Here is a 16,280-nt window from a genome sequence, read left to right on the forward strand (position 1 = left end):
AAAAGATCAGTTTATCCACCTGCTCATTTGGTTTCCAAAAAATGGGGAGCTTTCTTCAATGCACAGTCAGTATAGAAATTTGCTTTTCAATCACTAGTCAGTATAATCAAACTTTTCTCTCATCTAGCTCTAAACAAAAGCCTGGCTGAGAAAATTTACACTTAAGAAAAATAAAATATTCTCTATTTTTGGTAATTTTAAACTGTTAGTAAGACAAATTAGATCACCAGAACTTGCCATATATGCTTGGTTCATAGAATCACCTTCACTCCATTGCATTAAATAACCAAGTATGGCTTTGTGAAATGACAATGTGTTAGCTATAAAAATGTTACCAACCATAATGTCCACTGATCAAATAGGATCTCTTATATACAATTTCAGATGAAAAATTCAGTCTAAAATTTATAATTGGAAGATGCTTCTGTCTCATATAATGAATTAGTTAAAGATTTTTTCCCCCTCTCTTATTTGGTGTGTTTAAACTTACCTTTTGTCTGCCTGTCAAGAAGTCTAGATCCAAGTTTAGAAGTTCAGTCATATAACATTAACCACTACTGTTAGCATCTTTGAATTCTTATTTTTTTCTCATCCTTATTTTCCTCTCCTGATTTATTAATGTCTATTAACCTTTCCAGTGTCTTCTTTTTTAAGCTCATTGACTATTTTTGACAGAACTGTAGTATAAATTCAAGAATTTAAAAACTTAAACATCAGGCTGCCTTTATCAAATGACCATCAAGCCACAGGAGCAGCATTAAGGAACTTCCAAATCAACCACAATGAAAGCAAATCAAAAATAGGACAGCACTGCTAAGAACTATAGGATTTTATTTCCTTTTTACATTTGCTTCTGCGAACAAACATTTCATCTGAAGTTTGGAACACGCAAATTATATATTTTTAATACAATTAATTTGCATTTATACTTGAATAAAGATTTGATTACTGAGTTAAAAATTAACTGAGTTGTCTTTTCTTTTAGTGGGTAAAGTCAAGCATAGTCTTCATCTTTTCTCAGCTGGATAGCTATTTCTAAAATGTTAGCGTGAGGCTTTTATAAAGAATATATCCTCACAGACAATATACAATGACTTTTTCCTCCCTAATACTGTTCAACTTGCAGCAGGGACCCTAATTTCTTTTATCTTAGCAAAGTTTCTTTGGCTTCCAAAGGAAGATGGTGCAAGTTGGAGCCAAGATCCCATGATTAATGAATACATCTTTTTCCATGTGACAGCTCAAAAATGGCATTTATATTGCATGAAGTGTATTCATTTCACAGAGGAGGAAGAGGACTTGAAAAAAGATTTAAAAAACAAAGAATTCAAATTGGCTTAGTTTAGTAGTTGAAATTCTAGACAGACTAGTGGAGAGAACTGACTGTGATTTTTTTTTTCCATGTGTCCTTCTCTTCTGTATTCTTTGCCTTAAAATTATTCAGGAAACCCACTTGCAGCAATATGGTATCATTAAATGACTGAGAACACACACCAAGAGATTGTCAGGTCCTTTTCTGTCCAATGAAGAGCTCCCTGTGTGTCAGTTAATGTACAGGTTTTCTCTCCTGTATTTACTGCTCTAATGACCTGAACCATTTGCTGAGGCCTCGCTCAGCAGACATGAGCAGCAGCAGTGGTGACTTGGGGCTCTCACCATGTGTTATGTCTTGCTGATGTTGTTCAAATAATCAGATATTCTGAACATCCTTTAGTTTATTGTAGCTATAAGGATGGAACCTAAGGGGAAGAATGACTAGAATAACTTTGGTACCCAGTGTGATTGGGTAGCTGCTTGGCTCCTATCTTGATACTGTCTTCTCTTTTAAGGAAAGTGATCAGAATAGACAATATAAAGAATGCTGAGAAGGTTGAAAACTGACAAGCATATTCCTAAGGCCTTCTATTTTGCAGTAATAACTCTTGTGTGTCTATCTTATTTCACTGAATCTACTTTTTTAAAAGGGCATTGTTTCCTTTAAAAAACTTACATGTCATTAATTCTCATTAATTAATATTGACCCTCTTGGCTTGTTCATTCATTGTTCAGCATGTATTTGAATCTATGTGCTGCAAACTAGGTTAGACATAGGAATGCAGCAGTAGGGGCAACCCAGTCCCCCCTTTAAGCAGTTTGTACACTAGTAGAAAGATAGATTCTGACTAAGTGATTGCCTATGTGTTGAGTAATGTGAAGTAGAAGTGCAAAGTGCAATGAAAGCTTACAGCAAAATGTTTTAGGTTAAGCATCCCAGAAGCAGACTCTAAGCTAAGAATTGTTGTATAAGGGAAGTGCTCTGCAGGGTAACCAGGAATTAAATGAAGGAGGCATGAGAAGAAGGGAGAAGAAAACAAGCAAGGGCATAATTTCTGGAGGTACCTTTAGCCTAATGCTGCAGGGGAATTCTGGAGTATAAATCACACCTTAGAGTGTGTCCTGAGCCAAGGCAGGTAAGCTGGGCTTTCATCCTGCCACACCATGTGTCCCTTGTGAAGGAGCAGATATGGAGCAAGGGTGCAGGCATGGTGAGGGGGACAATGTAAAGTCCAGATACTTCTAGCTTTCTGCACAAGTGACGCTGGGAGCCCCAGGAGAGCAGGCCAAAGAAGTGTCACAGGTATAGCCCACTGGAGGTGAAATTGCATAAAAGCTGGAAGGTGGGCAGACAGAAATGATAAAGGGATCCAAACAGGATCTGGGTATAACATGAACAATTTCCATCAGTGTTGCATCCTCTGCATTGTTCTGATCATTTGCATCTAACATTTAAGTCACAGCTTTTTCGAGATGGTGGTCATCATAATTTCTAGGGAAAAATTTACAAGAATTAACAGAATGAGCTACCACCCTTATGGCTGCAGTAGGTCCCAAGACTGTGGTTGATTTTCATTATCTTTTTCCTCAATCACCTATTTTAAATTCCTCTCAATCTTAGCTAGTATTTCTGCTAGTCCAGGTGGCTTACCAGGTGATATGACCTGGATTTTCACCTTTCCTTTTCAGTTTTGGAAATTTTTATTGTCCTATTCTCAAGCACAGAGATTCTTTCCTCAGCTGTATCAAGTTTGCTAATGAACCCGTCAAAGGTATTCTTCATTTCTGTTACAGTGTTTTTGATAACTAGTATTTATTTTTTATTCTTTTATAGAATTCCATATCTCTGTGTTCACGTTATCCATCTTTTCTTGTATGTTTTCTACTTTTTGCATTAAATCCCTTAGCATGCTAATCATTGTTTGTTTTTTAATTCCTGGTCTAGTACTTCTAACATTCCTGTCCTTTCTGGCTGGTTCTAATGTTTGTTCAGTCTCTTCAAACTGTTGTTGTTGTTTTTCTTTTAGTATGTCTTGTAATTCTTTTTTTTGTTGTTGAAAGCTGAACATGATGTACTAGATAAAAAGCCTTTAGTAATGTAGTAGTGAGGTGTGAGGGGGAGGGTAAGCACCCTAAGGTCTATGAATAGGTCTCAGACTTACAGTGAGCCTGAGCCTTCGACTATCAATTTTACCAGCGCTTCTCAACATAGTTCTTCCCTTAGGTGAGACAGAATAGCTAGAGGGAGTAGTTGGGTATTCCCCTTCCTCCAATAGGCTGTGCTGTGATAAAACCCCAGCAGGTTAGGGTCTAGTGAAATAGTTTTCCCTAAAGGCAAGCCTTATTAAGAGCAGAATGCTCTGGTGTATTTAAAAATGTTCCCTTTCTCCTTCCCTGCTGAAAGCACAAAGGGATTTTTCTCTGATGTTTACTGTGAGGACCTGGTAAGTTCCTGGAAGTAAAACTCACACAAGTGTGTGGGTACCCCATGGCTGGGTCCCCTGACGTTTTAAACTCAAACTTGCCTGCCCTGAGGCTCCAGCAATTCATCAATTGCAGGTCAGGTTTTCTTACACTGGCACTGGTTCCCACGGTGCTTCTGCTCATGGATTTCTTCTCCAGTGAGTTGTGATTCTGTGTATTCATCTGTCTGTCTCCCCAATTTTGAGTGCATCTCTTTGCCCTGTGACCTTGCATCCCTAGTGGATATAAGAAGAGTTGTTGATTTTTCAGCTGGTTTAGCTTTTTACTTGTAATGGAGTGCTGATTTCTGAGCTTCTTACATGCCAGATAAGAAGCCAGAAGCCCAATCTCCACTTTTTATTAGACTTCTTGCTCCATTGAAATCTACTCTTTGGCTACGTGTTGTACATGTGATGACACCTCCATCCTGCTGGTTGCTTATGCCAAGACCCTCAGGCCTGTCTTTGACTTCTCTTTCTTTTTTCTTTGCCTCAACCTATCAGCAAATCCCATAGCATTACCTTTAAACGTATCTATTATCCCAGCACTTATTGTTTCCACAGCTACTTGTCTGATCTGTGCCACCATGTTCTCACACCTGAACGTGTCAGCAGCTTTCCATCTGACCTTCCTTGGAGCCTTGCCCTTTCTGTTGTCACCACAGAGCAGCCAGAGTGAAGCCATTATGACTTAAGTTAGATCATTTTTGCTTCAAAAATGTCCAAAGGCTTTCTGTCCTCCTAAGAGTAAAATCCAAACCACTTGTGGGGGCTTGCAAGTCCCCCCATTATCTTCTGACCCTTTCTTCTATTCCTTGTCCCCTCGCCCACTCCATTATAGGAACACCAGCCTTCTTTCTCTTCCTTGAGCTCCGGAGACATAATTCTACCTTAGGGCACTTGTACTAGATGTCTCCGAGAGTGCTCCTTTCTATGGCATTCCCCCTGCTAACTTCTTTGAGTCCTTTGATTCTTTCCTCAAAGGTCACCACGATGAGGCCTCTCCTCCCCACCCTGTGTACAATTGCAACTGCATCCACTCTTGTTCCACTTTTCTGTGCCCCATTTTATTACTTTGATCATAGCACTAATCATCTTTTTTGCATACTAACCTACCATTTACTTTTTATTTACTAGGTTGTATATAAAATATAAGCTCGAGAACTCAACAGTCTTTTCCTGTTTGTGTCCTGAGTGCCCAAAACAGTACCTGGAATGTGATAGGTGCCTAATAAGTGGGGTTTTTTGATGAACAAATTAATTATTGTGGTCTCCAAGTAGATTTTTTAAAATATCAACTGCAGGGGCGCCTGGGTGGCGCAGTCGGTTAAGCGTCCGACCTCAGCCAGGTCGCAATCTCGTGGTCCCTGAGTTCGAGCCCCGCGTCAGGCTCTGGGCTGATGGCTCGGAGCCTGGAGCCTGTTTCCGATTCTGTGTCTCCCTCTCTCTCTGCCCCTCCCCCATTCATGCTCTGTCTCTCTCTGTCCCAAAAATAAATAAAAAACGTTGAAAAAAAATTAAAAAAAAAAAATATCAACTGCAAAATAACAGTTAAAATTAACATAGCAGACAAAAGAGCAAGGTGTGTCCAAAAGAAGTCAATGGAACTGGAGTTAGATAAAACCTTTCCAGTGGCCAAAAGCAAAGAAACTAAACTGATAAGAACAGAAACAAAATCCTATATAACCAATAAACAACAACAACAAGGGACAACAAAACTCCATCCATCGTCGTGCTGCCATAGTGTTTTATCACTATAGCTGTTGATTTACATTGTAAATTCTCCTATAGAAAATATTTCCATGGCAAGATGTTCACTTTCTAGCTTATGATATAAACCTATAAAAACAACATCAGAACTACTCCCAGACCACAGAAAAACATAACAAATAAAATTTTGTAGCCTACAGGTGATTATATATATATATATATATATATATATATATATATATTACTATAAAAAAGAAAGTAATCTATATACAGCTATACATTCTACTCATTTTAAACTTAAGCCATTTAGGGGCACCTGGGTGGCTCAGTTAGTTAAGCGTCCAACTTTGGCTCAGGTCACGATCTCACAACTCGTGAGTTCGAGCCCCGTATGGGGCTCTGTGCTGACAGCTCAGAGCCTGGAGCCTGCTTCTGATTCTGTGTTTCCCTCTCTCTCTGTCCCTCCCCAACTTGCGCTCTGTCTCTCAGTCTCTCTCTCTCTAAAAAAGAAATAAACATTAAAAAAAGAAAATACATTAAAATTAAATAATTTATAGCAAAGAAGGAACAAATTAGTAAGTACTAATGCTTTTAAAAATGCTATAATCGGGGCACCTGGGTGGCTCAGTTAGGCGTCCAACTTCAGCTCAGGTCATGATCTCACAGCCTGTGAGTTCAAGCCGCATCATGGTCTGTGCTGACGGCTCAGAGCCTGGAGCCTGCTTCAGATTCTGTGTCTCCCTCTCTCTCTGCCCCTCCCCTGTTCATGCTCTGTCTCTGTCTCAAAAATAAATAAAAACATGAAAAAAATTTTTAAATGCTACAATCTATTTTTTCTATCAGCATTTGAAATTAAATACTCATAGCATACTGACACTTTATATGCACATGTTAACTGATTATGTCGGTTCTGATTTCCTACAGAAAGATTTCAATCCTGAGTGAAAGATCAATGGCATCCAGCAGGGATTGTCTTTAATTATCATTTCTTTCACAGTCTAAAGGGACTGTTCTGACTACAGAAGTAACTAACATTTTATTTTGACAGTTATTCAAATTATAATAAAGAATACGAGGCTCTTACATGATACATTCACGGCTTTAGAGAAGCAATCCATTGAGAAATGCATTTTGTGTAGCTTCATTCGAATTCAGAGGGTCCTCTACAAAAGAGGAAAAAGGGGGAGTTATTAGAAGATACGCAAGTCTTTTTATTTTTAAAGTGGTGCTTTTGGTCTTTGATCATATTGGATAACAGTTATATCATTCATCTCTTCACATAGCAGTCTTCTTACCTGGAATGAACCACTTCTTTTTTCACAGCTAAGTCAAGCCTTCTTCATTTTCAATTCCCCTTCCAAAGTTGTGCAAACAGCAAATAATATTATTATTATTTCTGGTGTGTGTATACACATGTGTGTGTGTGTGTTGTGACTATTGTGAAGGCTCTTGTGTCTCTCTCCTTCTATAGGACCAACTCTGAAATTTTTCCTGGAAGTCTAGCAGATCACGCCAGTTATTTCATGATGAAAAACCCCAATACCACTTCTTAAATTTCTCATTTAATGTACCAAAGCTCTGTGGGGTTTAGGATTAAATGAGGTAGGCTTTGGAACTCTCATGTGTGTGGTTTTCTCTGTTACACAAAAGTAGCTTGTGTTAAATCCCAATTCCTTATAAGGGTTTACTCTTTCCCCCTTTTCCCCCCTTTCAACAGTCACTACCATGGAATTGGAGTGGATCGCAGCTGGGGCTGCAGACAAAATTGAGTAGGAGATACCACACTATGCTTAAGATTTGCTTAATGTGTAAAGCTTGCCTTTTTCCCTTAGAAATGACAGTCTTTTTTTTAAGTTCGTTTATTTATTTTGAGAGAGAGATAGAGAGAGAGCACATGAGCAGGGGAGGGTCAGAGAGAGAGGGAGAGAGACAGAATCCCAAACAGCTCTGCACCGGCAGCATAGAGCCTGTCGTGTGCTCAAACTCAGGAACCATGAGATCATGACCTGAGCTGAAAACGAGTCTGATGCTTAACCAATTAAGCCACCCAGGTGCCCCTAGAACTGACATTCTTTTTTTTTTTTAATTTTTTAACGTTTATTTATTTTTGAGACAGAGAGATACAGAGCATGAATAGGGGAGGGTCAGAGAGAGGGAGACACAGAATCTGAAACAGGCTCCAGGCTCTGAGCTGTCAGCACAGAGCCCGACGCGGGGCTCGAACTCACGGACCATGAGATCATGACCTGAGCCGAAGTCGGACGCTTAACCGACCAAGCCACCCAGGCGCCCCGAACTGACATTCTTAAACTAAGTCTGTGGGCCCTGCCTGGGTCTGAACACATTGCAGTGGATATCTGAGCCTTGTGAATTTGTAAAAAGCATTTTGTGAATTTAACGTGGGGCTTTTCAAAATCCCCCAAGAGTCAATAATCATAGCAAATTAGCTTTCTGTCATCTATGTCTAGAGTGCCCATCCCACCAGTTTGGACATGCTGGGGAATATCCTAATTCTGTAATTTTTGGTTCAAACTGGAACAATTCTCCTCTTCTACTTCCACTCCTCATACCACATCAGGACAAAGGAGTCGGTAGGCGGCTAGTTGCAGCAGGAGGTAACATCTGATGATGTTCCAGAGTACTGCTTTGGAGAGAGGCAGAGCTGGACTTAAGTCCCACCTCTATCACTTTCTGACTGACTAGCCTTGGGCAAGTCACATAGCATATCTAAGCCTGAGTTATGAAATGGATGTAAGACATATACCTATCTTATAGGGTGATTGTGAAAAATGTGGGGCAAAAAGTATGTACTTCAGAGTAAAAACAAGTACTTAAAAATATATTGATGGAAGATGGTCTGAATTACCCCTTATATCTCTTCCTTGACTTTTACATATCCTCAGTAAAGCTCAAAGGCTGAGAGAAACAAGGAAATAATAGCTAAAGACTGGATCCAGATACAAAATGTCCCCAGTACCTATACATGTTTCCATCCCTCCCACACAAAGAAGATACTAAGAACTGAACACTAGATAGTTAGAAACACATATTTATGCTTTATGTGCCTTTAACAAACTCAGATCCCCTTAGATTGGGTTCCTCTTTCATTTTACCAGTTTGTATGTGTAAAATATTATTAGTAGTAGCTTGTAAACACATTTAGGGCAAACAGAGTTTTGTTCATCTTTTTTGCCACCAAACGCATTATCTTATAGTAAAATTTAAAAAACACCTACTGAGTTCTGATATTGCGGGAGGCACACGTAAGTATTAAATATTATTGAGTATGAATAAATGTTAAAATATTTCTAGAACAAAAGTGAATGAAATCATTTTCATGGTTAACAGTCACTGCCTTTTAAAGACAAGATTTTCTTTAAATGTCTGCGTTATTGGGGAGCCACGTGTCTCCATGTTAAAAAGAATAGGAAAGAGACGATACTTTCCAGCTGGATGGTCCTGGCTTCAATATTCAGCTGTTTAATAGATGACTCTTCAGGCCAAGTACTAAAAATCCCTGTGCCGGTGCCAGTGACAGGTGCCTCACCCTAGCCACAGAATTCCACTGCACCCTCAGATCTGAGAAAACGTGATTGCAGATAGTTAGCTTAGAGCAAAATGACTAGTCTTGTCTTTAAGGAAGAACATTACTTTCCAACTGGAAAAGAATGGGAGCCTTTCTTCCACCTGACTGATGCCATCAGCATGCTACGGATAATTGGATCCTCTAAGTTGGCTCCCTTGTTGCCATCAACTTCTCTCTGAGTTTATATATTTGTCTTCCCCAGATCCTCACAAATGTCTCTACAGGCAAACATACGTATGAGCTCTATCTCAGGTGGAATTCCTGACTGAGGGAGGAAATACATCAGTCCTTATCCCACTTGGGACAGGTGATAAGCCTTAACTACTTGAGTCATGTGACTCTGTAGCAATCAGATGCAGAGCTTCATAACACGCATTTGAACCTATCCCATAGGGCACACTTGTATTCAGATGTATTGTACATATGTAAAATTGAGCAAGTCAGTTCACTTTTCTCTTTTTTTTATTATTTAAAAAAACTTTTTTTTCAACGTTTGTTTATTTTTGGGACAGAGAGAGACAGAGCATGAACGAGGGAGGGGCAGAGAGAGAGAGAGAGGGAGACACAGAATCGGAAACAGGCTCCAGGCTCTGAGCCATCAGCCCAGAGCCTGACGCGGGGCTCGAACTCCCGGACCGCGAGATCGTGACCTGGCTGAAGTCGGACGCTTAACCGACTGCGCCACCCAGGCGCCCCTTTTTTTTATTATTTAAAAAAAATTTTTTTTTAACATTTATTTATTTTTGAGACAGAGCATGAACGGGGGAGGGGCAGAGAGAGAGGGAGACACAGAATCAGAAGCAGGCTCCGAGCCATCAGCCCAGAGCCCGACGCGGGGCTCAAACTCACGGACTGCGAGATGGTGATCTGAGCCGAAGTTCGGGGCTCAACCGACTGAGCCACCCAGGCGCCCCAGTCAGTTCACTTTTCTGAGTCCTAGTTTCTTCGTATGTAAAATTAGAGGGTTGGTCCAGATAATTATAGGTTCTTTAAAATCCCGTGTTTGTGTGCGAATGTCTTCTTTTAATAAATTTTTCTGAGCATCTCAAAGAAAGTAAGGTTACTAATATTCCTACATTATTGCCATGTCATTGTCATCATCATCATTTTCTTCCCCAAAGAGGAAGTTGTATAGTGCTCCTGAGGTCAAGAAAGTGAGCTCCCAGCTGGTAGGGTAGCAAAATCTTTATCTGTTTTAGATTTAGCAAATCTCCCTCACCTGTTTGACATTTTCTCCCCATAGTCCCATTTGGTAGCATATATTTTATTTCTGTTCTGGATTTGGTTACCATAATCCTATGTGTTCAGAAGGTAGCAGAATATAGTAGGGGACAGGATAGTATAATTCCTAAACATGCAGACTTTGGGACCAGAAAGACCAGATATAGATTGCTGTTTCTGAAACTTATTGGCTATTTAAATGACTAAAGCCCTCTAAATTCAATTGCCTCATTTATAAATAGGTATAATGATGGTAACTACTTGGTGAGCTGTTATGAGACTTAAATGAGATAATGCTTGTGAACAATTTAGTGCAATGCTCGACATGTAGCAAGAACTCAATAAGTACTAGTTTTTTGTTTATGCCAGAGGTTCTTGACTCTGACTGTACAGTAGAATCACTTGGGAAGTTTTTATCACATTGAAATGTTTGTGTTCCACCTAAGACTAATTAAATCAGTACTTCTGAGGTTGGAGTCAGGGCATAGGTATATTTTGACAGCTTCCCAGGTGATTCTGTATGTGGCAATGGTTGGGAACCTCTGGTATTTGCCAAGTGTCACATAGAAATCAGAGAGGAAATGATTTTTTTGGCCTCCCTTGTACATATGACTATTAGACATGATCAACACAGCTGATATAGACCTCCCCAGAGACACAGCAGAGAGACCTTTGGTAATCACTATAGCGTCAAGCCTTAACTAGTCCCTGGCTTGTGCTCCAGAGGCCAAGGTCATTATGTAGTAGCAAGAAAACAAGATATGTATTGAAAAGTCTATTTTAGCCTGTGGACTCTAACATAGTGTTCTGAATTTTGTGCTCTCTGGTTTTGAGGGAGATTTTGCACAATCTTCTTGGTCCGATTTCTATTAAAAAACACAGAACAACAAAAAATAATCTAGTAAATCTGTGAGAGCTATGTAAGGAAGACATTTTCCTGAATGCGAGGGAAGATGAATTTGGGTTACTAGGGGGTTCAGTATTGTTTTTCCCTGGCTGCTGATTCCCTGGTCCAGCTCGGAGCACAGAATAGGCCCAGTGAAGTTGATTAAATTCTGGGGGACCTTCCCTTGAGTGAAGGCCATGAGAGGCCACTCTGGCAGCCCTAGACTGGGGGAAAGCTCTGTTTCCAGGCTCTGGCCTCCACTCCTGTGACCCTAAGGGATTTTTCAGTTTGAGTTTGTCTGAATAGGTAAAGCAAATGCCAGACTTCTCTAGAAGCTTTCTAAGACATGTGGCTATACTTAGCCAGGGCTCACCTCAGGTTCCTGAAGCTCTAACATGAATTTAAATAAATGAAATGACACCTTTTGCTTGGAATGGGCTGAATCAGCACATATTCACTGAGGTAAGACAACTGCATCCATAATGTACTCTGACTTGCTCTGACTCTCCCTTTCACCACAGGAGGCTCCAAACATTTCTGTCACAGGCTCCAAATGTATGCATTCGATCCTTACTGGAGGGTGGGCTTTGAAGCCTACAGTTGAAGTATGGAGTGGAGGGAAATAGGGTGCCTGTGGATTGAAGGAGGGCTGAAGGCAGTGTTGGGCAGTGAGAGGACCATGCATGCCTAAAGGGCAGGTGGAGAAGGAATGCAGTGGGAAGCCATAAAGTTGGTGTTCTACCTTCCTAGCAGCCCTGCCTCTTCTGGCTCCAAAATCAGGTAGTGCTAGTGGACCTGTCTGAGGTACAGAAGTAACTCAAGGAGGCACTATCAGCATTTTTTTTTAGGGGATTAATGTCAACGGTAAAACCCAGGGGCATCTGGGTGGCTCAGTCAGTTAAGTGTCCAACTTCAGCTCAGGTCATGATCTCACCGTATGGGTTCAATCCCCACGTCAGTCTCTGGGCTGACAGTTCAGAGTGGGCAGCCTGCTTCAGATTCTGTGTCTCCCTCTCTCTCTGCCCCTCACCCACTCACACTCTGTCTCTCTCTCTCAAAAATAAACATTAGAAAAGAAATTAAAAAACCAACAACAGTGAATTCCAGATGCTGATGGTGACCATCTACCACAAGTTGAGGGTATGCCTTAACATGAAACAAACATGGAGGTAAGGAGGAGAAAAGGGGAGGGAGAGACCTGAGGGTTCCTCTGTGCCTGAACCTGGCCCTGTCCTTGGTCTTCCCAATACCGTGAGCCATTCGGTTCCCTTTTTAGACCAAGCGAGGTGAATAGAGTTTCCGACACAGAAAGCTCCAATACAATTCATTTGACAATTTGACAAGAATTGGCCCTCCACAGGGCAGTAACAATAGAATTTTTTCCTCAGAGTTTCCTTGAATAGGCTGCCTCTCCTAACAGGAATGCCCTTGAGTAGTACAGTTCACAGAACTATTGCCTTTGTAGGCAGTTTTCTATGGTCTGTTCCTCACATTTATTCTGCTCTAATGGATTGAAACTCCTCAGTTGCATTCCAGATTTAGACCCAGAACACCTAAATTCAGGTCCTGATAGAGGCCTTGTTCCTACCCACTTTCATTCTTTTCAGCTGAGGCAGCTTCCCAGTTAAGTGCTATCTTGTAACTGGCCCTTGCAGGTAGTACCTCCAATGAGTAGAAGCCCCCAGACCTGTCCTCTTTCCTTTTCACAGGAACCCAGGCTGACATTGTTTGGATCCAGAAACTAAAATAATCCATCAGGGGTTTATTTCTCTGGGGGTAGAAAGGGGTCTTTAGGAAAAGACATACTACAAATTATTGTGGTTAAATAGAGCTATGTAGAGCTCATTAGATGCTTTTGAAGATGAGCACTGAAAACAGGTTTTAAAGGCATTTAGCCTGCCCCTCACCAGCAGCCTGTTTCTGGGGTGGGTGTGTACTGTTGCTTAGATTGATTTAGAGAGGTGCCATGTATAAGAAGCAGCTTTCTAAACATTCCAGGCTGGGGAGAACCTTAGAATAAATGTCAGGCTGAGAAGCAATTCTTAACCCAGAGTGATTTACCCCTGAGGGGACATACGCAATGTCTGGAGACATTTTGGTTGTCACAACTGGGGAGGGGGTTGCTACTGCCATCAGTGAGTAGAGGACAGAGATGCAACTAAGCATTTTACAGTGCACAGGGCAGTTTCCCAAATTATGTGGTCCTAAATGTTAAAAGTGCTGCAGTAGAGAAACTGGGCTAATGCCATTAGGGACACCTGGGAGACATGGGGAGCTCAAGACACCCTTTCCAGAGAGTCAGAGGTAGGATTAATGCCAGGACCAACTGAGATTTTGTAGTTGAGGGAAGAAAGTGTTAAAAGGAGTACAGGTCAGGCACACAGGTCCTATGATAGCAGTGAGGTGTCTGTGTCGATTGGTCTTGTGTGGGAAGGTTGAGCTTACTTAAGGGTCCAGAGTAGATTTTATTTCATTGTTTTTATTCATAGATAACATGCTAAGGTAATTCACTAAAGTATTTCAGTAAAGGAAAAAAATTTCAAGCACCACTTTTTCTTTCTGTATTCTCAGTGCCTTGCACAGACTAAACTCGCTAACAGCTGTTCATTGAATAGAAATGAACAGACTGATATACTACTTCTGCAAAACATACATGTATTTTTACATACAAATATAAGAATATTTACATACAGACATGCATATATATTGTTTTGCACACATTGGAGGCATAAAATGAGTATTTATTAACTGTACATTTATTACCTGAGACCTACAGTAAGTCACTTAAACTTTATAATTTTAGACTTCTCAAAAATGTACAAAAGATAATATAATACTAATATATATATCACAAGGGTTTTCTTTAAACTTTAAAAAACTGAAATATATTCAAATGCTGTAGATTTACCTTTTTAAAATGTACAATTCAGTTGTTTTTGATATGTTGAAAAATTTGTGCAGTCATCTTCACTATCTAGTTCAAGTACATTTTCATCTCCCAAAGGAAACTCTGGTCCTATTAATGTTCCCTGTTTCCCCCATCCCTTGGCAACTACTAATCTACTTCCTTTCTCTATAGATTGCTCTATTTTGAACATTTCATATAAACATAGTTATATGATATATGGCCTTTGGCATCTGGCTTCTTTCATTTAGCATAACATTTTCAAGGTCCATTGATTACAGAATATATCAAAAATTCATTCTTTTTTAAAAATGTTTTTAAAGTTTATTTATTTTGAGAAAGAGAGAGCACAAGTTGGGGAGGGTTAGAGAGAAGTAGAGACAGAATCCCAAGCAGGCTCTGCACCATGAGTGCAGAGCCTGATGTGAGGCCTAAACTCACAAACCATGAGATCATGACCTGAGCAGAGATGAGTTGGACACCCACCCGACTGAGCCACCCAGGTGCCCCCATTCTTTTTTTTAATGCTGAATAACAGTCTATTGAATACACCACCTTTTATTTTATCAGTTGGTGGATATTAGGATTATTTTCACTTTTTGGCTGTTATGAATGATGCTGTTATGAACATTTGCATGAAGGTTTTTGTGTGTATATATGTTTTTTATCCTTTTTTGTTCAACTAGGAATGGGATTAATAGGCCATATGATAACCCCAGATTTCACCTTCAAAGCAACTGCAAACTGTTGCCCAAAGTAGCTGTACCTTTTTACATTCTTGCCAACAATGTATGGAGGTTCCAGTCCCCCCAGATTCCTGGCAACACTTATTATTGTCCATCATTTTCATTATAGCCATCCTAGTGAGGATGAAATAGTGTCTCATTGTGGTTTCAATTTGTATTTGCCTAATGACAAATGATGGGCATCTTTTCACGCGCTTGTTAGTCATTTGTAAATCTTTTGGAGAAACGACTATTCAAGTCTTTTGCCCATTTCATAATTGGCTTGTTTGTATATTGGTTGTTGAATTATTACATGTATTTTGGAGAAATTTATACAAAAAAAAAGAATGGTTGGCTTATACATTGTGATGTAGGAGTGACTCCAGTTGGATACAAATTAGAAGAGGTGGCATGTGGCCAAGGACACTGTATAGTATAGTGTTTTCCTCTTGGTCAGAGGTCACCAGCCATCCTATAGATGGCTGCTCTTTGGGTCAGGGGCTGAGTCTGGTCCAAAGAGCTGTGATATTAGAGTCTAAAGCATGGAAATCTACATAAGAAATTAACTAGCTAATATGTCTGAAGAGATGTTTAGAGATGGTGGGCACTCAGGGTTTAGGTACAGTCCAATAATGATAGTTTTTTGAGTTTTGATTTGCCATATGAAAAGAATGGTACTCAGAGATATGAAGGATTTTGCTCAAAGTTATATGTATAGATAATACCCAGACCACCTGACTTCCCAGTTCAGTGTTCATGCTATATTGTCACACAATTTCTACCTCTTTCAAGAAGATTTGATAAAACAGCATTCTAGATCATACAAGGAGGTAATGATAGATCTAAGAAAGAGACTTTTTATAGTGTTGGTATTTGGGACTAAATGTGATGGAAAGAGAATTTCATCAATGTCATGAACAAAATAGTTACACTCCGACCAAAGGGAAGTGTTTTTAATCTGCTAATGGCTCTATGACTGGATTCTCACTGGAACTCAGGTATATCTTCAGGTCACCATTTTGTCCTTAACTCATTACTACCCAATCTGGGACCTTCACGGCCCATCCTTCATGAGCTCTACTGTTGTCTCAGCTGCAGAGGTTGCAGATGTGAAGCTATCTTCCTCTGCCTTTGGCTGCAAAACTGTCAGGGGCTATGTCCACTAAAAGAGAGCTAGGATTGGATTGCCTCAAGAATAAGGATTTGTAATTTAACATCCTCATCGCAGGCTTCATGGCCTTACTTCTTTTAGTCTGTTTAAAAATTAGAGCTCAAGACCTGACTTTATCAGATCTGAGAGTGCATGTGCTATAAAAGAAAGGAGCTAAAGTCAGTTCTGCTACCTACTGTCTGGGTATCCTTTGGGATGTTATTTTGCACCTCTGAATCTTTACAATGGGATAATAATATCTAGAATATTGTGAGGATTAAACTAGATAATATATGTCCTCAACCTAGAAATATGTTTGAT

Source organism: Felis catus, chromosome A3 (assembly GCF_018350175.1).
Source record: "Felis catus isolate Fca126 chromosome A3, F.catus_Fca126_mat1.0, whole genome shotgun sequence".
In the NCBI taxonomy this organism is placed as follows: Eukaryota; Metazoa; Chordata; class Mammalia; order Carnivora; family Felidae; genus Felis; species Felis catus.